Source organism: Vanessa atalanta, chromosome 15 (genome assembly GCF_905147765.1).
Source record: "Vanessa atalanta chromosome 15, ilVanAtal1.2, whole genome shotgun sequence".
NCBI classification, from domain to species: domain Eukaryota; kingdom Metazoa; phylum Arthropoda; class Insecta; order Lepidoptera; family Nymphalidae; genus Vanessa; species Vanessa atalanta.
In genome coordinates this window covers 8,815,320-8,839,455 of record NC_061885.1, presented here as the reverse complement: position 1 = coordinate 8,839,455, position 24,136 = coordinate 8,815,320, and the positions used below count along the sequence as shown (strand labels likewise).

General features: G+C 31.1%; 1 protein-coding gene across 2 annotated transcripts in view; it reads left to right on the top strand.

The window, feature by feature from the left end:
- LOC125069130 overlaps positions 1-24,136 on the top strand; it is a 156,044-nt gene that overhangs the window by 36,876 nt on the left and 95,032 nt on the right. The window contains exon 2 of one of the 2 annotated variants that reach the window (XM_047678509.1): positions 8,108-8,152. The exons of the other annotated variant lie outside the window; for it this stretch is intronic. The gene's annotated coding sequence lies outside the window, so the exon portion shown is untranslated. The remainder of the gene's footprint in view (positions 1-8,107; positions 8,153-24,136) is intronic. 2 annotated transcript variants of the gene reach the window in all.

Below are 24,136 nucleotides of genomic sequence, written 5' to 3'. Positions count from 1 at the left end.
AGTGAATTAAAAAAAGTAGTCTATGTCCTTCCCCCGACTCAAACTATCTCCATAGCGAATTTCATCTAAATCAGTTCAGCGAGATAAGTGTGAAGAGGTAACAAAACAGAGTTACTTTCGCATTTAGGTATAATACTAGTATAAATAGTTCATGGAACTAAAATTTAATAAGTAACACATTTTATTACATTAAAATAAATCTCTTACAGCCTGGAAATATTTGTTAATGTTTTTGACGGATGTATAGAAAGTGTGTTGTATATACATATAATTGTTAATTTGAAATTACATATTATAATCAATTTTTAATTTTAAATTAACAATTATTTCGGTTCGAATTCGTTCTTGGATATATAATATAATAATTTTTCGTTGCAAATTATTTTTTTTAATAAACTTATGTCACATAGAAATATCGTAAAATGTCAAGATTAAAAACTTCAACGTGCTTATTAAAATGTTCAAGAACACGTTTAATCAGAACTTGTTTATATATATTTCAATAACTGTCACAATTCTGCTCGTCCAGGTGTTTTTCCGTCTTTATACGTAATTCTTTTTAAATATATATAAAACGCAAAAGGGAGAAATATTAAAGCGATTAAAATTTTCCATGTACGATTTTATTTTCACCGATAAAAGGTAAATTTTAAGCCTGTTACATACAACTGATTGAACTATTTTACAGTAATTTGTGCTGGTGATCATAATATGTTAAGAAATTAAGTAAAGAATGTAATTTTTTTAATTAGCGCAGGACGGTTGTATATAATATATCATAAAAACGATATTTTTTTTCATACTTTGTCTATTGCGCGTTTAAATACTTATATTACCATAGATAAATACAAGTTTAAAGTCGTAGCGGTGGATTTTTATAGCATCCTATTGGTTATTAATTTTATTTCACACGTGACATTGGCGAAATATACTGTGCCTTTTTGGCACAAATAAAAGCCACAAAAAATTTTTAATCAATCCGTTTATACTCACAATATTTATCGAAAGATTCGCATCATGAAGAGGACGCGTTGAAATCATCGCTGACGTGTTAAGGCTACGTGGAAAAATATTTTAAAATATAATTCAGTAATTAAGACATTACTGAACATGGAGTACAATGAACGTACATCGATTTAATGATTCGCCAGCCTCATTTTTTTAAACATCATTTAGAAAGTAGGCCAATATAAACGATTTAAGGGCGTACATTGAGAGTACCGTTTTAATGACTGAAATTAAAAGCATAATTGTAACCTTATCACGTCTGTTTTAACCAAAGAGGTAACATGCATATCCTTAGACTTGAGTTGGATGTAGTTTTAATTACACGATAGGAACTGGAAAAATTTTAAAAATATTCGTTATATGGAAAATAATAACTCAGATTAAAGGAACCGACAAAATAAATGTGTCGACTTTAGTTTTGTGAGCAATGACAGTAATCGTGTCTTTAATAGGTGTACCATTCGTTTTCCAAGTTGGGTTATTATGTATGTATTACTGATACATAGATAAATTGAATAAGGATTATTTACCTAGTCATGTTTATTATGCTTCTATTATTGTTAACAGTATTGAAATAACACTGCGGTCTGAAAACATACCACATTGCTGACACAATTAGCATTTAAGTTACTTAATTATCTGTGTACAAATGTGTCTAAACAGGTTAACAACACAGAGACCGTATGTATGGACATTGTGTATTATTAAAACTATAGTAGTAGTTAAGTTTTGAACTGAAATGTCTACGCAGCACGAGAATCTTAAACGAATATTCTGGATCAAATCCGGATAGACTCAACGGAGTTTTCATGTGCTTGCGTTATATTCAACGGAACGAAAACATAGTGAGGTATCCTGCATGAGTCGGATGATATTCGGACACATGAATTTATGAGTATTTATACCAACTCGCATCGAGCAACGTGTTGAAATAGGCTTCAATCTTTTACTCAATAGGTGAATAGACTGCATTGGGATGTTTAAGGGCTGTTTTTAAGCTCAGTAAGATAAAATTTCGTCACCCGTTATACCGAAATGACTTTTATAATTTTAACATCTATAAAGGTAAAATCTATTCAGCCAATGATACTGTCAATTTTATACACGTAAGTTTTTACATATTTAATTTAATTTAATTTGGTTTTTATTATTGCTTTCGTATCCTGATTTCTAGTTAATTTGCCAGTTCCACGAATCAGTACTAGTTCAAGCTGTACATTCTCAGAAATAACGATGTTAGTACATAGTTTTTTTTATTTCCACTTTAATTAAATTTAAATAACTTACAAAATTCATCAAATAGAGTATTCGTTTACTTGTTTCAAAGAAGCGCAAGTATTTATTATTAAACATATATAGCGTGTCAGAACAGCTTATGTTACAAAGAGGTGTCAAACTATTTTGAGCTTATATCTATTAAAGTTTTTGTTTTTTCTCAAGCATTCTTTGACATGTTCTTTAACGATAAATAAAGAAATAGAAACCATACGTCGAAGAGCGAGGTTCGAGGTTGTAATACTAATGAAGTGTTATGCATATCTTTACACTAGAGACGCTTTGTTACGCTAGTTCGGTATCATTTGTAATAAGGTCCATAGATCACAGAAATATAGCGGCAACTAGCGGCACTGTATGACAGTATGGTATAACCGCTGCATGTCGCTGTCTATATTAACAATCAGCGCTTTATATGATGAATACTACTTGTGACAAATATATTAAAAACATATTCTATATTTAAAAAGATCTTACCTTTGTGTAAAGAGTAGGCGTTTATGTGTGTTCCCTAATTGAAACAATTGCTGGAACATTATCAATAAAACTTATACCAAACGATGTAACGTATTTCGGAGAAGGTTTTAGTATGTAATACATGGCAGACAACTTCTGACGACGGATTTGCTTGTACCCATTACAATTCTTGAGTTCAGATTATTGTAATTTTAATTTATACATATATTTAAACTCACAGAATAACGCAATGTTATTGATATCAGAAGAGTATAGAAAATAAATACCAGTTTTTATATTATATACATCAAAATCATAAGTAAATAAGATTTGAGGCTTTTAGGCAATTAGCATTTTCCTTTCAATTTATCTTGGTATTTAATGTTATATGTTTTATATAGACTTAATATTATTTTTTGTATCGCATTCCATTGCGTTACATAGCTTCGCTTAACTCGTACACGGCGATCCTTATAAGTCTCAGAACACATTATAATTGTTGCTTTGGAGGACTAGCAGCTCAAACGTATAGAAACAGTTACGTTCTCTTTTATAAGTATTCTTTTGTTAAGAATAATACAAGTATATGTTAGGATTTAAACAAACATTAATTTTATTATTTATTATAAAGCCTCAATAGTATCTACTCTTAAACTTATTTTTTTCTACATTGGAAAGGCAGACCGGCTAATGGAACACTTATTGGTGACTGAGTCATTCACATTTAAAAGAACAAAGTAGCGTTATGTATTTATGTTAGGCGGTAAAAGAATGCCAGAAAACGTTTGAAATTTTCAATAGTAAACTTAAAATAAGAATGTAGTTTTTAACTTGTTAGTACAGTTTATCGCAGGTAAGTCCGTCGACCTGGACCGTTTCTAATAATAATTAATAAAAAAATATGTATTTATAGTTATTATATATTTTATATCTGACAGAAGCATGTCATGTTATTTTTAGCATTAGCAGCCCGTAAATGTCCCACTGCTGGGATAAAGGCCTCCTCTCCTTTGAGGAGAAGGTTTGGAGCATATTCCACCACGCTGCTCCAATGCGGGTTGGCGGAATACACATGTGGCAGAATTTCGTTGAAATTAGACACATGCAGGTTTCCTCACGATGTTTTCCTTCACCGCCGAGCACGAGATGAATTATATACACAAATTAAGCACATGAAATTTCAGTGGTGCCTGCCTGGGTTTGAACCCGAAATCATCGGTTAAGATGCACGCGTTCTAACCACTGGGCCATCTCGACTCTATGTTATTTTTACACTCCCGTAATTATATGTACAGAAAAACAGCCAGTGTATATTATTCACAAAATTTAAAACAAATAACAATTAAAAAGTATTTAAGAAAACTGTTATTAAGGCACAACAATGTCCAAGGATTTTCACATGATAATGGTGTTATTTGAATAATGAAAGGTTTTATGAGAATCGACGTTTAAATTAGTAACGCTTTAACATGTATTCAACAATGGTATATGTGTTTATTCGTCTGTTTTTTTACGCTTAAAGTTTTATAAAGATTTTTTTTTAAAAAAAGACAGAAAAGTCCTTAGAAAATCGTTCATTTTGATTTCTGTAAAAGAGCAAAGTTAACTTAATAGATATTAGTGATGGAACTCATTGTAGTGTAAATAAAAAACTTTGCAAAGTTTCTAAATTACAATTTACTTTATGGCTTTCAAAAATTTCGAGATTTCAAACGAGTAAATTATAAAATTTTGATCCAAAAATAGTTGATTATTAATAAATAATATATACAGATTAAAAAATACTTAAGATATTAGGCATTGTAAGAATGGCTATTATGGCTGTATAAGGTGAACGAACCAGTAAAATTGCAGAAACAAGGAATATAGAATGTCATCATAATGACGGTGTATGAATGGTTTATACATCTTGCAGTGATAAACCACCATCAAAACTACCTTCCTTGAATGAAAAAACATGGGCATACGTATAATATTACCAAAAACGTTTTCGTGCGATTATAAAAGTGCTGTTTTAATTTATACAGCAGAGATTTTTACTTACGTGAAAATCGTGATCAAAATGCAATTACAAAACGAGTTACAAACAACATGTATCAATGATTACGTAACGATATTTTTGTATCGATAAGTGATATAGTTATCGCCATTTAATTAATGTTGTGTAATTTAAAATTTGAGAGAAAACTGAACCGATGCAAGATTTATGAATTTAATATTCGTTGTTTATTGAATAATGTTATTTGAAGTGAAGTATCCGATGTGGCCCAAAATATGGCCAATTGACTTCAGAAACTTTAGAGATTGCGGGTTCAAATCTGGGCTAGCACTACAGTTTTTTTTTTAACCTTGGGAAGTAAGATGTTATGACCCTTGTGCCTGTGATTACACTGGCTCACTCACCCTTCCAACCGGAACACAACAATACAGAGTACTGCTATTTGGCGGTAGAATATCTGAAGAGTGGGTGGTACCTACCCAGACGGGCTTGCACAAAGCCCTACCACCAAGTGTTACCACAGTGTTTTAATTTTAGAATTCACTTCGAAAGAAAAAAACGTTTGGGATGAATATCCATGACTTATGTATCAACAAACACAGATGCAATCTCTATTCCCTTATCATGTGTCGACGGGACGGCAATCCGACACGGCCACAAAGTGATTACGCAGCTTGTACATACTTTAAACAAAAGTTTTTAAAACATAACGACAATATTTAGCATGCTATTTTGAACCTTATTTGTAATTAATTAAGATGTTATTTATTCGTGTTTTAAATATTTCAATTGGTCTTTTAGACTAATAAACGTTTATTAAAAATCGAAATTATTTACATAGTAATGTTTATTTTTAATTTCGTATAATTTTAACTGGCTGTTGTTCACGGCGTCATACATTTTAGCAACATTTGTGGTCACTGATCACCACTGAACAATGTTTCTTGGTGATCGGTGGAATACATATGCGTTTTTCGATCAACTAAGATACATTCATTTACATACATACAAACATAGTATATACATATACTATTTCAATTAAATGGAATAATTATATAACTATTTGTTGTATTTCTTATGATTTTATTGTAAGCTTTTATTCAACGAGTGACACGTGGTAATATAATTACACTTAATTAGGATTCAATGAGCGTACGATAGAGTTCAACGCCACGGATCTCAGCGTTACATAAATCGTATGGATATGATTTAACTCTTATTTGTATTACTACAAAACTTATTATGCTTTATCATAATTTGTTAAGGGATCTTTGACCCCCCGTTGTGTGTAAACAATACGTTTGTGTTACTAAAGAACAAAAACTAGAAGCGTGTTAATGTGGTTAGTTTTTCTTTTTTAAAATTCTATGTTGATATTTTCCACGTATCTTGAACGGATCTATTATATCTGTATTTGGAATCGGAGGTAGATTTACATTTTGTATACTACTGTAAAAAAATTCAATACTGCCTGTTAGAGCACTTTTAAAAAGGGTAAGGGCTTAACATCGTCATCGTCGTTAATTAAAAAAATAGAAACGATAGTTGATTAATCGAAAAAACGCTTTATAGTTTCGGACATAATAAAGAAAACAGCAAATATTAAAAAAAAATCTAATGACGGCTTTCCTTGTATCATTAACTTATCAAGAAAACAAGGTGAGCTAAAAAAACTACAGTTCATTAAACTTCCACTCAGCATTTGTCATTAGCGTCCGGCGGTAAATCTTACGTAATCAGATCAGCTATTACGTTAAGCTTTATCTGTTACACGTAGTTCCTGTCATCTCTCTATCGCTCGAGGCGCAGAGTCAATTTTTAGTACATTTATTTAATGTTGTTGCAATTAATTTCGAAATAACATGTGAATGTTTTAATTTAAATATTTTAATCTGTTTTTGCTTTTGTTAGGATTTTTTTTTCATTAATTATGATTAGAGAACGAATTCTGTCACTTATCTGGTGGGAAAATTAGGAACGGTATCGATGTCCTGGAAATCCAATTATACTGATGTTGGCAAGTTACTAAAGATGTTAGTATTATAATTTCGACTTTCGTCGGTCCAGTGGTGACCTAACCTGGTTGAGGCAATTAAGAATTTATTAAGTTTTCCTTTACTACAACAGCAACAGCCGAAGTATGAAGTTGATGTCCGTGTCAATACTTCCGCGCCTTGAAATACAAGTAATGTTGGTCCAGCGCTTGAAATTATCTCGTCCGGTAGGAAAGACAAATATCTCATTACCTTGGTGGTAGGGCTTAGTGCAAGCTTATCTGGGTGCTCACTCATCATACGTTCTAACACCAAGCAACAATGCTTAATATTGTTCTGTTCCGGTTTGAAGGGTGAGTGAGTCATTGTAACTACAGGTACTTTCTTACAGTCTGTCAATGGCCGATGATGTTCGCTTAACTTCAGGTGGTCCATTTGCCCGTTCGCCTTTCTATATAATTTAAAAAAAAACTTGATCATGGTTCTATTGTAAATCTGCTACATTTGTCATCAACTTATATTCGACCAGCGTAGTAGAAAATCCAAAAAGTTCCAAGAGTTTAGAGGCAAAGAGGTTTTTGTTCAGCGAAACTATTTTTTACGACATTTTTTTCCTTGTAATTTTTTTTAAATAGTGTAATCCATTCAGTATTTAGTCTTGAAAAATTGATACCCATTTCTGTGACTAAGATATAAGACTTCTTTGTATTTGCATGTTACTTAAAGATAAATTTGAACATGCAATGTATTATATCAAGTGTAATTATATGATATTGTAAATCAACAATCTAGTTTTCTCTTCGTGCATTGAGATGCAATATCTTCTTTAACATAATAAACATTAATCTTCAGTAATTTCCACATTATGTGTGTGATAAACGCGCTTAGATAACTCGTCACATCATACATAATATTTTGAATAAAGTAATGTAGTCGATAATGGTATTCAAATCCTAGCCGCACCCAACGCACCAGCTTATCGAACGACGGAATTTGTGACCTACGTCATAAAACATTAAGTCTAAAATTGTTTATTTTTAGATCAACAGGTTTGTCAAAATGGCCGATCAACCTGTCGGTTCACCTCTTACTTTCGTTATTTTCACTTTCGATGGAAGTAACATGTTGTATATTACGTCGGATAATTTAGATGTGTATATTATAAGATGATTTCCGCTGTGGGCGTCTGTTTATGTTTAAAGTACTCGCGGTGAATGCTTTATAAAGTACGTTCTTTGAACCCGACGTTCATAGTTCAGCTTGAATGTCATGTGACGTCATAGAACTTTTAGTTTCTATTTAATGACTTGGTTTTACTTTAAAAAAAAATCTTACATAAATTGGCCTGAGAATAATTGTGTTTTTTTCTTTACAGATTCTTTTAAACGACTGGGTATACTGATATCATCATACTGTAAAGGTTAGTTTAAAGTCATAAATTGATTATTATTTGAATAAATTACTGATACCCGTTTACATATGACTGCATGCTCAAATATGAGCAAACACTGAGGGCTTTTTTATATCAATAGTGAAAAGGAAGAAATGTTAAAGGACCAAAAATTTATTTGCCAATAGTACTAACTATGTGTAAATAGGTTTTATGTATTTATAATTTATATCTCATTTTCCAAAAGTGCTATGTTGGCGCTTAAGCGTTTCTTCCTCTGCACTGCCGTGCTTAATTTGTGTTGATATATTAAAAGCGTGTTCGGGGTGAACGAAAACCATCGCGAGGAAAATATGTAATTACGTCACATGTAGGCATCTGCCGACCCTCATTAGAGTCTACATCTCCTTGGTGGCTCTACGTGGAACTTGTACCTCTAGATATTAACAATTAATTATTTTTTTAAATAAATTACTATCAATGTATGTTTAAATTTTTGCTTACATTAGTCATTAAATCAATTTGATAGTTAACAAAGAGTTACCGCTCGCCATATTGGGTTCTTCAAATGTCAAAACTATCCTTTAACCTTTAATGTCCTCAGTGTCTCGGCTCCAAGTGTGAGTCATTTAGTGAATTATTGGCGCTTAGATACATAATTTATTTGAGCAAATGAAACGAGTTGTTAAGTAATTGGTCAGGGTAACCAGGTGTCCAGTATATTCTCGGACGTAGCTATCCAAACTGCGAAAACATATGTGCGAAAGGGAATTTTTGCTACGATTTAAAGTCTTAATTATCCGATCGCTCATAACGAAAATGTCACATACAGGTTGCTAGACGAAATTAATGAATTAATCTTTTTGTTAATTAAGTTTGTATAATTAATACTTTTTGGATGAAGACGCCTGGTTTTAGGCTCGCCTTCCAACAAGGGACTGATTAAAGAACAATTATGAGTACTAACACCATTGTAAATCTGGTTATTTAAAAGAGCAACTATGTGACCTTCATGCAGTTTCTTCTCGCTTAAGGCTGCTCTCGTGGTAGAGTTGAAATATAGACGATTAACAAAAATCAGAAGTAACGACGGTACCACATACACCCAGACCCAAGACAACATAGAAAACTAATGAACTTTTTCTACATCGACTCGGCCGGGAATCGAACCCGGGACCTCGGAGTGGCGTACCCATGAAAACCGGTGTACAAACTACTCGACCACGGAGGTCGTCACCGCCACCGGGTACCACTAAATTTATTAATCTTTTATGATTCAATATTTTAAAATATACAATAACATAATAACTGTTCCCATTGATACGAGTATAGAGTAAGAATGATTATTAGGTAGACTAATTTACGCTATAGAAATCATATTGGATAAGCATATAATAGTCAATGTAAATAAATGTTTAGCCATTTATTGCCTTCACTGGACAGGAGGGCTAGTACATTCTTCTCACAGATAATCAGAATTGCGATTAAACGAGAAAATACTAGTAGCATTCTCGACATTCCAAGCTGCTATGGTTTGTACAGTAGCTTTAATTGATATAAATCTTCAATGTAAATTATTCTGTTTACAAGTTTTGTTTTGAGACATTTCATTCTTAAAAGTGATATTATGCTCAGAAATATGAAGCTCAGGTCGGTATATGTTTTTTTTTTTATATTTATCTTTATTATTTCAATCACGTATATCATACTCGTATATTCGTAGGGATTAGTATATAAATCTTAATTTTTCTGCTGGAAAAATAAGCAATGAAAGTTTTTAGGTACTCTTATAATATAATATATTCGTATTTATTTATTAAATCTTAGCAACGAAACTAACAACACGTATACACATCGATAAAAGAAACGCATGTTTGTATAAATTAACTTTAATAATATATTTTTTTGTTTAATTAATTGGCGATTTGATTTTATTGTTCATTTTATATTTCGGTACTTAAGACATTTATAAATAATACTATCATGCAAAGATTAAGACCAGTTTATTATGAGTGGTATATTTGCACATAATTGCCATTAATTATATGTTTTTCTGTACGTACGTACACTTAACTAACCGGGAAGTGAATCTTGTAAGTTTTTTCGTATTATCATTTCAGCCAAATACTGCTCAAGACTACGACAAAAGTCGTGCTTACAAATTATTTTAATTATGAACACATTATGTTTTGTTTCTTTCTAATTATCAATTAAATTTAATAATAAAGAAAATGATTTGATATCAATATAATTTATACTCTATAAAATTCATGAATATTGTAGCTTTCTACCAGTGAAATAATTTTTTGGAGTCAGATCATTAGTTCCGGAGGTTAACTCCTACATACAAACAAAAAAAGTTAATTTTGATTGCACTTGTAAACAAAAGATTATCATCGTAATTTAAATTTGCATATAAATTTTTTACATTCCAAAATTAAACACGTTTTTAATGTTGTATTAGTTAAATTAAAAACAGAGTCTTGCAGTAGTTGCATATATCATCTGACATCTCACCTTGGTTACTAGAAACATAAAAAAAATTTTAGTAACCAAGGGAAATGAGTTGGTACAATCTAATGATTAACTCTATAACCGCGCGCGTTCATTGGTCAATAGCGGTCCAATAGCGCTCGCTTCCCCGACATTCCTGTTACACATTTCCGTCCCATTTTAAAATATCCCACACATATTGCAGTAAAGCGAGAGGCAAGATGTTATTCATTAAAAAAAAAAACAACAGAAAATAAAGGTTGCAAATTATTCCACAAATTATAAATTATAATAAACCTATTAAAATTATGTAAATAAAATAGAATTGCGAAACTAAATTAGTAATATAAATATAAAATTCTCTAATAATAATTAGGTCTCAACGTGAAACGACATCTCATGATTTGTAACAAATTATACACAGCGTCTCTATAAAACTCACCGTCCACCAAATTTGTGGAGCGATGTTATGCGATACAAACAACACGCCTCATTCTTTTCTTCACTCACAATGAGGATGAAAACTTACTGCGATACAGGCCTAAGTGCTTAATTATAAATTTCACTTAATTTATACGATTTTACCAGAGGTTGGACATACTTGATACCGTTATGTATTTACCGTTAAAGTAATTATATAATATCTTATCCGTTTCCGTCTAAAAGGAGCACTTATATTATTTTTATACAATTAATTACTTAATATATTCTATTGGCGCCAGTTTGTTTATAAACGTAGTTTGTTATTAATATAATGACAGTTATCCGTTTTTGATATTTCTAACCACTCTGGTAGGTTTTATTCGCGTTAAACTTTACTTCTTCATCTATATATACTCAATAAACGGACTACGTAAGAAAAAAGGTCTAATTTAAAAAGCGCATTTAAATAGGCTGTTTAGTTTCATATAATAGTACTAACTGTTATTCTTTCGCTTTTGCATAGCATTAAATAAAATAAGGGGGAAATATCAGTGAAATTCATATAAATATACCCATCTACCGTTGATTGGTCAGTCTCAGTTTCAGTTCTCACGTGATTGACGTAGAAAAAAATATATTTTGCGTATATATTGTATTTTCAAGCGATAAAGCGCTGTAAATCTAATGTATGACAATCTTAAACTGTTTCAAAAGATCTGTCACGGTGAAAATCGAAATCTTACAATAACCGATGTCAAAGTCATGTTACTTTCGCCGGTCGGAGATTAAAAATTCATAATGAGTTATGTAAGTTAGAGGTCTCGGCCAGAGTGACCTATAGAATGAATTTTTATAAATATATGTATTAATTAAGAGTTTAACGATCATACCTAAAATGATTTAGTATATTTTAAAATTAGAGCAAAATTTTAATAAAAATCTCTCGTAATATTAATCACAGCTCGTCTATCTAAATATCTTGTCTATATCTCATGTTATATATTAAAATCACATATTTTCACCAGAATAGGTACATAGGGTATTTATCCGCAGAAATGTAGTTGCGTGCCTTGAATTTCTAAATTAAAAAAAAAAAATCATGCTCTGATTTTAAAATTACGAAACTAAACAACAATTAAAACGAAGGTACTCATATATAGGTACTATTTAATTAAATTTTAGAATAAATACCGATATTTAAAATGTTATTGTTGCTCTTTAGTATAATCGGCTTATGATTGACATTACAAATAGTGTTCAAAGATATTGTCATGTTTAAAGGGATTATAATTTCATTTCTGACACCTATCAAATAAGATTCTCATAATCGATCGAATCGATTATAGATTAATTGTTCTATCTTAAGTCGTTGAAATATTAAAATTTGTTCAAGTTTTTTTTTTTTTATAAATAATCGACAATGACACGAATTTACACAGTTATGACAATAGCTTCGAAAGGTCAATACTAGATATTTCGACATCTTCAGAATCATAATAACGCTAAACTGGATATTGTGTGAGTTTGTATCAAGTAAGGCTATTTGGTAAATTTAAAATTTTTGGCACGTTCTAAGAGCAAGCAGAGCGGGTCATTGTCGTGAATACGTCAAAGTGCACATTTAGTGCTGTACATCCACAGCAAAAAGTATCGAATGTCGATGATTTGAATTTATTATATATCTATTGAAATTTGATTAAATATAAAATGCTTTGCAAATTCCATATCTACCCGATTTCTTAATACCTCTAGTTGGTATGAGTTTCAGATTTTATTTTTTAAATAATTGTAAACAGAAAATATATATTTTCTACTCACACTGAATAAATTGTATACACACACTAAAACAAGATTTATTCACATACATACATACAAGTGCAAAAATGTTTATATGTATAAGCTAATATATTAAAGCGTGTTGTATGTTTTTAATACGAAAAAACTAAATGTGTGGCTCAAATTGCCATAAATTAGGGAAAATAAAATTTGACTTTAAATAGCCCCAAACTGAATACTCGGATACTCATATCGATATGTAATAGTGGAACACGCAACCTAAATGCAATTTAAACTATCGATCATTACAATCGATATTTTTAACATCAAAACGTGCCGTTGCATTTCCATTCTTATCATTACACTTTGAATTCTATTTTACACACCAGAGAGTTCAATTTCATACATACCTAAAATAAACGAATAATTTAGCTTGGCCCTTTAACATCGATGATGAAATCGCTATACGTGAGGCATCTGCAGGCTATTCTCTCATTATTATAATAACGTATAACCAAATTGGCCTCAGTTCCGCGCCCGTATATATAACCAGACTATCCAGTTTAAGAGAATTGTTTTATTCATTAATACGTCTATCGATATTTCATAGATTTATAAAAGAGAAAGAGCTTTTAAAACTGTTTTTGTATGCAAGTTGGTCTATCCATACTTCAAACTTTGTATGACTTATGTGCACTACTTTGGCATTTCGTCGAATTAAATGTTTTCGCGCCAATGAAATTGCATTTTTTAGCATTAGCAGCCTGTAAATTTCCCACTGCTGGGCTAAAGGCCTCCTCTCCTTTTGTGGAGAAGGTTTGGAGCATAATCCACCACGCTGCTCCAATGCGGGTTGGTGGAATACACATGTGGCAGAATTTCGTTGAAATTAGACACATGCTGGTTTCCTCACGATGTTTTCCTTCACCGCCGAGCACGAGATGAATTATAAACACAAATTAAGCAAATGAAGATTCTCTGGTGCCTGCCTGGGTTTGAACCCGAAATCATCGGTTAAGATGCACGCGTTCTAACCACTGGGCCATCTCGGCTCAGGCATGAAATGCAGTGCAAATAATTTCAGCCAATCCGTTCCCTTTTCACTTAATAATCATCTGTTACTCGACTAAATACAGTGGGGGGTACATGTCTTACCGGGAAAATATTCATCGTGTCATTACGTTTTTAAAGGTTTTTCTTTATGAAAAACTGTTTGAACGTTTGAAAAACGGTTCAAATTTATATGCAGTCAAAAAAAAAAGTTGTCTACAATATATATGACACTAGAGAAACATACCTCTAACATACTAAATTTAAAATAACCAAATATGATCGAAATTTAGACTTCCAAAGATCAGACTAATTACCATATCTTAAAATTGATAATGAACTATGTCAACCAATAAAAACCTTGTATTCTTTTTATATTAAAAAAAACGTCTAAAAATCATTATACAGAATATTAACATATTTTTAATTAATATCAAAACTAGAACAATAATATCGATGTTGCCAGACAGCACTAAATGAAAACCGTGCGATCAGAAATTACATATTATTAAAATAAATTATACTGATTATTATTAATGAGAAATCAAAATGTGTATTTGTTTTCGATTCCTCGGAATGATTCAAAGGCTGTAACAGGAAATATCACTGTATTTATTTATTCATTTCACGGCCACCGGCGAGTTTATATTTCAGAAGAGTTTTGAACATCGCACAGATAATATTGGGTACAAAATCAGTTCGTTGTAACTTTTTAAATTATAACGCAATGATGTAATCATTGTTCTTTTATAATTATGTTTTTTCTTGGCTTCTAAATTGAATTTATTAAATCTAAAGAGATTTTTCATATTTTACGTACGTATATTTAAAAATAGAACTATTATGCTCGGCGAAGCGAAAGCAACCGTGATACGGAATCGTATGTAAAGTTACGGCCACACCTGCGCGACGCAGCGGCTTCTATGTCTTTTTGTTGTCCTCGCTTGGCTGGACAGGTGTGTTCGATCGTTTATCCTCATTACACACATACAATGCACTGATGTATAACAACCTACATTTCTAGAGAGAGAGAGACCTAATTTCAGTTTGAAAAATAATCGGTAAATATGACAGGGTTCTATGGATGAAGTACCCTGCTGGACGTAAACGTGGACTGTCTCATTTTTCAATGCAAATATGAAACAGAAATAGGAACCGCGAGTGGTTTATAATTATTAATTATTTTTATCAATAACAATCAACGAGATTTAAAATATATTTTTTATGATATCCCGTCATATTTATCGTTTGTCATTTTTAATATAAAAACTGAGTAAATCAGGCGATAAATGTATTTTATTTTATCCGAAGCGTAGGCAGTGGCCGTGTCAATATTACGACAGTATCGCCTTCGTACCGTTTATCGCGTTCATTTTAATTGACCGTACCGTACTTGGGGTACAGATTAAAGCTCCCCATACACGATTTATTTATTATTAACTAGGATTTAATTTATTTTCGTTCCAATATAATTTTGGTATTATGAACTGAAATACTTATTTGAAAATGGAATTTCTGGTTGTCAAGTTGGTATAAAAATAAGGTTCGTAGACATCACTGTGTATCTGCATACACTTTGGTGTGCTAGAAGCATTTAAGAAAGTTTGTTCTAGAGTAAATATATAATTATTTATATAATACATACGACATATGTATTTGAAATTTTTTTTGCAAATGTAAACTGTCACAATGCGGACATTTTAAGTCAATTGATTTAGTATATTGTAAGCAAAACACTAATTTAATTATTATTGATAATTTTATGAAATTATTGTATACGATCAACTTTATATTTATAAAAATATGTCAGCTATCGACTTGCAAATATTGTTATTTAAAACAGGTATTTTACATAATAATCCGAGAATGATGCAAAATGTTGTAGGTCAAAGACGTCCAGCTTGAAATAAATTCCATGATTCGAGATAAAATCCTACCACATTTAAAACGACATATTTGCTACTGGTTCGTGAGAACTGACCATATGAAAAACATACATCAGCAGGTGTAGCAACAATAACAACGATTCAATGTTTAGGCCAAACTTAAAATATTTCCAGTGGATTCGGAGAAAATAGACTGCCACAGACAGTGAAAGACAAAAATAAAAAAAAACTTTTTAATACTCTCAAGAAAAATTGAGAAACAGTTATGTTTTTGTCAATCGTTTTAATATGAAAATGGTCTATGACTTACAAATACTCATATTCAATTCTCAAGATCTGCATTTTATGAAACTATGTTTAATTAAATTTCCGATTTTACGGAAACCGATTCAGTTCAAATCAAACGTCAAGGTGTTAGGACAACCTCGGTTAGCATTAAACCTCTTGTAAGTAACACATAGTTTTTATATCGAGGCAATAAGGTCGATAATGCAACAAACATACACCTTATTTCAACAATTGTGCAGATGAGAGCAACGGACCGTGGATCCGGAGAATTGTCCCTGTAGTATGTACTTTTAGTAATGTTATTGAAACTATTCCATTTAAAATTATAACGATGTTTTTAACGTCTAGGCTGTGTAAAAAATATCTTTGCCCTTTAAGAAAGGTCGTATTTTTTGGCGGCAATTTTGACGTTTCAATGTGGGCACAGTTATTAAAGTAAGAAGGAAGAGGTCGATAAATCATAGAATTTCATATTACGTTTTGAAAGAACACCACAATTTATCATAGAAATGTTTCAACAAACGTACAAGACAATAGCTTCGTAATACAAGTATTCAAGGCTGTAGTATGCATTAAAATTTAAAAAGTTCGTGACCAAAGAGTTTTTGTATTACGGTCACAAATCGTATACTCTGTTGTTCACGAATAAATGCTAATATTATCCGTAAAAGTCAAGGATGAACCGTTAAAAAATAAATAGATGGTAAAACATTTTGAATGGAAAAAGCTATTATCTGAATGATAAGTCTTTGAAAATAAATTGAACGACCAACGAATCGCTCGTTCAGTTTTTTTCGACTTAAGCCGATTATAATCATTGTGAAATATATAACCATTGATTTTATTTTTCTTATAACTTGGAATGCTAAAAATAAATAATTTCAGATTAAAATTAATACGAAAATATAAAAATACCACTCATTAAGTAATCACGAAAACTCAGAAACTACCCACAATCTTGAAATTTGACAGGTTCCTTATAGGGTCATCCGCTAAATGGATTTTACGAAACTGCACCCTTAAGGGGGTAAAAGGGGTTGGAAGTTTGTATGAAAGTCTTATATTTTTTAAGTAAGAGACTTGAAATTTAAAATGAATGCTCTACAGACGGTGTATAGGTGTATTAATACTGTAACTTTAGAAATCAAACCCCTTTAGCGGTTAAAACAGGAGATGGTTTTTTGTCACAGCTAGTATGTTATAATATATAAACATATTATCTTAGATGCTTTCAGTTCTCAATGGTAAGAATAAATATAGTGATGAAATATTGTGCAAATAATTCGTGACTACGAAAAATTCGTAGTTGATGTCACAGTTAGTAATAAATAACAAAAACCTGGTTAAGCTTATGTTGTTTAGTTTGTGAAGTGTTGCTAATCATTTTGTTATTAAAGCGAGAACATTCAAATTAAATATTCTCTAGCTGAAGTCTAGGATTTACATGATTTATCTCCTTTATGAGCCGAGATGGCCCAGTGGTTAGAACGCGAGCATCTTAACCGATGATTTCGGGTTCAAACCCACTGAAATTTCATGTGCTTAATTTGTGTTTATAATTCATCTCGTTCTCGGCGGTGAAGGAAAACATCGTGAGGAAACCTGCATGTGTCTAATTTCAACGAAATTCTGCCACATGTGTATTCCGCCAACCCGCATTGGAGCAGCGTGGTGGAATATGCTCCAAACCTTCTCCTCAAAGGGAGAGGAGGCTTTTATGTTAGCAGTGGGACATTTACGGGCTGCTAATGCTAATGCTATCTCCTTTATTATATTATACTTCCTGTCAATGTAAAAAAAATAGTTAATTTCAAATTAATAATTAACAATAAATTAAGAATATCAAAACAACATCGTCTGTACCGTAGTACAGTTGTTAATTTAGAGGTTAGATTTCAACTACATGATTAGTTACTTATAGCAATTGATTATGTTTTAAACAGAGCTCTTCAAATGACAGGAGAAACAGTCATTTCTGACAAATAATGAAAAATGTTGAGTTTTTCTTTATACGAATCACTATAAGAGATTTAACAAAACATATAAGTCAATTTGCTACGTCAAAGCGAATAGACAAATATATACAAAACTATAATAATGTGATTGAAAGCTGTGTTGAAATACAAGAAGTAGATAAGGTAATACGATTCATATACATTTCTTCCGCAACACAAGGTCAGGCGTGACAAAAGCAAATTCTTCGAACGACTTCAACACTATCCATTCGATTAGAAAACGAGTTCAAACAATAAATAAACGAGCTAATATACAATACATAAATACATATAAGATAGAATACATGGATCTTAATCCATCGTAAGGACCCAGGAACATATAAATATGTATTATACACATTTATGTAGACTAAACTGCATCAAACAGCAGCGTGATATAAGCCCAAAAATTTATTTATAATGAGATGAAGTACTTACGGGCTGATATCACAGTTACTACGACTAGATATAAGTCATGCTTAAAGGGATTATACATTCCTTAAAGATCGTTCCAATTTGCTAATTCACACGAATTGCTAAGATTTTTAGACCATGAAACTGTTATATTGGCATTAAATTGAAGATTGCTGTTGTACCGCTCCACGGTAAGCCATAATATCGAATCGTCTAGTCTCATGGTGCATTTAATTTTCAATACTAAGATAAAATTCGCATTGCTCTATTTATTTTAGCTATGAATAATGTAAGCGAATCAAATGACGGTGACCTCATTTAAATAATCCAGCGAACTTTCTACGTCTCTTATAATACTATCATTATAACCGCATTATCTAGATAGCTGAGAATCTCGGCAAATACTAATATCTGTGTTAGTGAATTTTACTACAAAGGATATCTCCCTTCAAGATTGATATCCAATAAAGCTGAACCCATTGTTTCGTTTAGAAGCTGTGTGTAATTATAGAACAAGTGTAGGTTTAAGTTTTAACTAAATAAAATTAGTCATACAGTTGTTCGAAATACAAATCTATGATCGTTTAAAATTAGGTTTACCGATATACCAACAACATTGCACAAAATATATTACGAAATATTTCACGACAAAAATCACGAATCTGACATTTCAAATAACGTAACGGGCGGAGTAAAGCGTGGCATTTGTGCACATACCACGCGAAGCACAGACGGACGTACTATCAAGTATTAAGTGTTGGATTAAAACTTTATATAGCACTATGATGAGAACCTTATGTTGAATAACCTTGAAAGCTTTGAATTAATAACTTAGAATAATATTAATAATAATAATATTATATTAGCAAGGGATATTTAGATATTGTAGAAACATTTTTTTTTTAATGTATATTTTCTAATGGTAGATCTAACTTATGTCATAAGGTTTTGAGTAAAATTGAATGTGACCTGGTATCATCAAACTTGAGTAAGGAATTGTTTCTGAAACGCATCCAATGTATTACGAAACTCGTCGATCACAGATGTTTTCCGGGAAACCAGCAAAAGCATCCATAAGCAAGCCAGTCTGTATGACGTCGTAAATTCTGCTAGTTTCATTTTCCTTATAATATTATAAGCTGCACTGACCCAAATAAACAGAATAAGGACACAGAAATAAAGATGACGGTGATGAATAATAGATTTATGTACATAAACAGTGCAATGAAATGTATTGTGATCGCCGACCATGGTGAATATATATCACGGTAAATAATTTGAAGACGTTTTTTTATTAATGCCTAACTGAAACAATACTCACACACACATAACTTGTGCTAGAAGATGCAGCGTGTTTTAGAAGATAATAATAAATATAATACTTTAAATTTAGACTATTGGCGTGACGAGCATGAATTTCATAGGACTGCGACAAAATATTTGAATATCTATACTGATACTATAAATGCGAAAGTAACTCTTTCGCTCTTACGGCTAAAACAACCGAATTTGATGAAATGAAGCAAGCTTGAACCACAAGAAAGGACATAGGCTACTTTTTATATCTATCTATGACCGCACAAGACAACCCACCTACAGACACACGAAGCCGCGGACGAGAACTAGTAGTCTTATAAATGGTGATAAATTTATTAAAATGAATACAGATTATATATTCATTGTTATTACTTAAACGTTTAGGTGAGCACTGGGCGTTGTGCAGGGATCGAGTTCGATAGATTTAAATCCTATATAATTATCAAATTATTATTCTGAATGGAGAAATAAGCCTGGGGGCCAGTTGACTTTGTGTTGAAATTGTAATTTAATAAAAGTATGCGTAACACCAGTTAGTGTTTCAAACGAGTGATTAAGTTTAATAATACAGAGTGATAGTAAAAAGCGAATGAGTATAGATTTGATTAAGTACTTTAAATTTTAACGAGACAAGTATCAAATCAAATGTATTTTATTCAAGTAAACTTCAAAATGAAACGTTTCTGAATCGTCAATACCATCGTTTCGGAAAGTAGCCTCCAGCGAGATGAAACGGCAAGAAACTCGCATAGTTGCTCTTTTCAAATAAACAGATTAACAATGCTGTTATTCACAATGAGTGTTCAATCAGTCATATATACAGTCTGATATATTTCTCCTATAAGTCCTCAATTTTAATATACCTGGGAAGACTCCTGAAGAGGACTTTAAGGATAATTGCACTAAGGTCGTTCTGGTTTACAATCTCAAAATGTCGATCCATAATAGAGATAACCTGATTATAGACGAACTGGACAAATACCAGCTAAGGAATCTACAATTTCAATTTATCAAATTTATTAAATCTCAGTAATGTTTATTTAGATTTTTTTATTTTATTCCTATTCATTGATTATATCTGATTCACCATCGAAATATGAATTAGTCTCATACGTTGTGCGATAAAGAATATTAATATATTTAAAGAAAATATCCGTTTCTTTAAATCTTTTGTTAAAATACTCACAATGTCTTCGTTGTGTTATTTAATCAAGGCTATGTTAAACCAATAATTAAAACCGAAAATAGTGATATGACTTATTCGTATTGTCAATCATACTCATAATTATTTCAGTTCGATTTAATTTTTGTTGTAACCGACTATTGTTAAAGTGACTTAATATTGCTCACGGCAAAACAATTATCGATAAGTACCTCCCTATTATTAAAATAATTGACCATTTTTTGTTGCCGTAATATAAACCTATATTTGTTATGTTTGATTGGTAGCCGTTTTTTATTAGCCTTACTATTATTGGTGTTGTCAATTGTGTATTTATTTTCGTTATTAAAAGTTCGCGGGACGGAAAAATCGGGACGTAGCAAAATATTTATTAGCGAATCGAAAAGCAATTTCCTTCACTTCATATATTAGCTGTACATGACGTAGCTTATATACAACGCGTGTTATTATCAGAATTGAATTTGAAAATATACAAAGAGATAAGAGAATTATCGTCACGCCTTTCGCGTGACACTTCTTTGAAACAATAGAGACGGGACGTCTCATTGTCGCGGTATATTTCTTAATACATAATAAAATAATCACTTAATTAGAAGTTCAAGTGGTCTGACGATATTGTGTGCTACAATTTCCAAATAGTCTATTTTAATGCAAAAGTTACGCAGACAAAATAATATCACTGGCTTAGTCTTTTACATTTTTGATATGATTTAGAATTGAGATAGCTTGAAACCTCGAGAAGACTACGTTTTTTTCTAACGTCAAACTATAAGCGTGTCATTGCAGTATCTTTAATATAACTCAATCATGTAATATAATTACGATTTAAAAGTGCTCGCAAGACCCTACTCGAATTAAGTACGTCATGTCATCTCATGTCACTATTTTGGTTGTATCCTACACAATAACTTTGCTACAAAAACTATCATCATAATTGAAGTATGATATAATTATTCAAGCCTAACGTCATTCTGCATCATAACAGATTAATCCCACGTATCACGAAAGGGAAAGTTTAGTTTAATTAATTGCATCTAGTATTAAAGCCAAAAGTCGTTGAGCGATGGCGCAACACTTTCATTACCCGTACTTACAGACTAACGTTCTGTATAACATTTTATTTACAAACGCCATTGTGAAGGTCTGAGAACATGAGATCACGATTACGAAAAAATATGATCATGCTTTCATCTTTCTCACTTTTGTGTGTTCGCTTTCTCAGAAATACATTTAGATGTTTAGTACACGCTGATATTCTTGTTTGAATACTGAATTTGTGTTATTACACAAAAGTTCATATTACTGTTCTATTGTACTGTTTGTTTCCCGGAAATAAATAAATAAAATAAAGTCATGAATACAATAGTATTCTAGTGAATATTATTGTATTTTTGACAGTATTTGTTTATTTTTTTGGATATCATACAATGAAAGACACATTACATACATAAAATCACATATTTAAATAAAAATGTACTAGGTATAAGAAAAGATTAATAAACGTAAGGTGAGGTAAGTAATACAAATATATAATTTTAAATTCAAATATAATTAATTACTTAATGCAAATGAAATCGCTAATTTCTGATAAACTTGAAAACCAGTTTTTCAAGTTTATCAGAATCGTAAGCAGAGGGAAGTATATCAGATAATACGAAACGGTAACGTTTCTTATAACATTGATATTTAGTTATTTTACATTTATTCACTCAATATTAAAAATGTATCTTCAAATATACAAAAAAGACTTTCGTAAATGTGCACTGACATAAGCTATTAATAAAAACTATTAGAGGCTATAAGTACGAAAAGAAGATATATTATTTATATTTCAGAATCTACAAGTGTTATCGTCCAAAATTTTGCCTAACACTGCCTAAAGTTCACGCTAAGTAAGGCAAGGCAGAACTTGTTCCATATAATGTTCATTAGGTAAGTGGAATTCGAGGTGGTATTGGGCAGCAATTCGAAGACTTCAGTAAACTTCTCGGCCACTGTGCCACGTCAAATTACTTGTAAATCCTAATTATCGTCGCTGGGAAATCTTCAAAGACTGATCGCTCCATAGTTGAAATATTCGATGGAGTATAAAATTACGTGGCAAGAAAATAAGTGTTTTAAGAAAAACAATTTGTTATTACGTTATTATAAAAAGACCTAATTTATAAACCTTACTATAATTCGAAATTTGTACTATATAAGGCATTACAAATACCCTTATATACCAAGCAGGATTACTTCTTGATTATTCAGAAAGATATATATTATTGTATTGTATTGAACAAACTTGTGCCTTTAAATATTCAGAAACTTTTCACCGCTGCTTTGACATACCCAAAATATTGCCGAATTTTAGTTTTTGTAAATTTCTTATTTATGAATTTAGTAATATCACTATTAGATTAATTTTAATTATAAGGACAATTTCAAACTGTAAATCAATGCTAAATCTTCGAATAGATTAAATCGTTATAAAAATAATTGCATAGGTTATATCATTGTTGCATTCGAACCGGAACAAATAAGCCTTGTTCGAATGAAGACAAAAAAAAAATACAATAAGCCGGAGGTTGTATATACCTTGCGTTGTAACATGTAATTATAAAATTTGGTTGTTTAAATGCAAGAGTAATGTATATAGTAATAATAGGTTGTATTTCAAATACATTTTAAATAAAATTATTGTGGCATTGCAATTTCGTGTCATGTTTTAAGGTTAACAATTATTTAAAAAAAAAGGTCTTTGCATCAAAGCTGCATCAAATTTGATGCCGTTAGGATGTATAATTTATCAAAATTAAAATTTATTTAAATATAGTTTTAAAACATTTATATATTCACGGTACTTTTTTTATTTATAACATTATAGCAATAAACTTAAACATAATTAAAAAGAAAACAAACAAAGGTATATCAACAGAGAATTTAAACGCAACAATTGTGATAAATGCACACAATAGTGTTATTAATGAAGCAACAGCGTTAGTGTTATTAGTCGATAAGTCACGTTATCGAATGTAATAGTGAAAAATGATCGATTCGAATAATTCAAATATAGTTTACTATTATTTAGTGTTGTAAATTGTACAATGAATGTTACTAATGATTTAAGATTTACAGCGAATCGTACTTGTAAAGTTATAATTACTCATTAATTATTTTTTTGTAATGAAAAGTAATTCGAGTTACG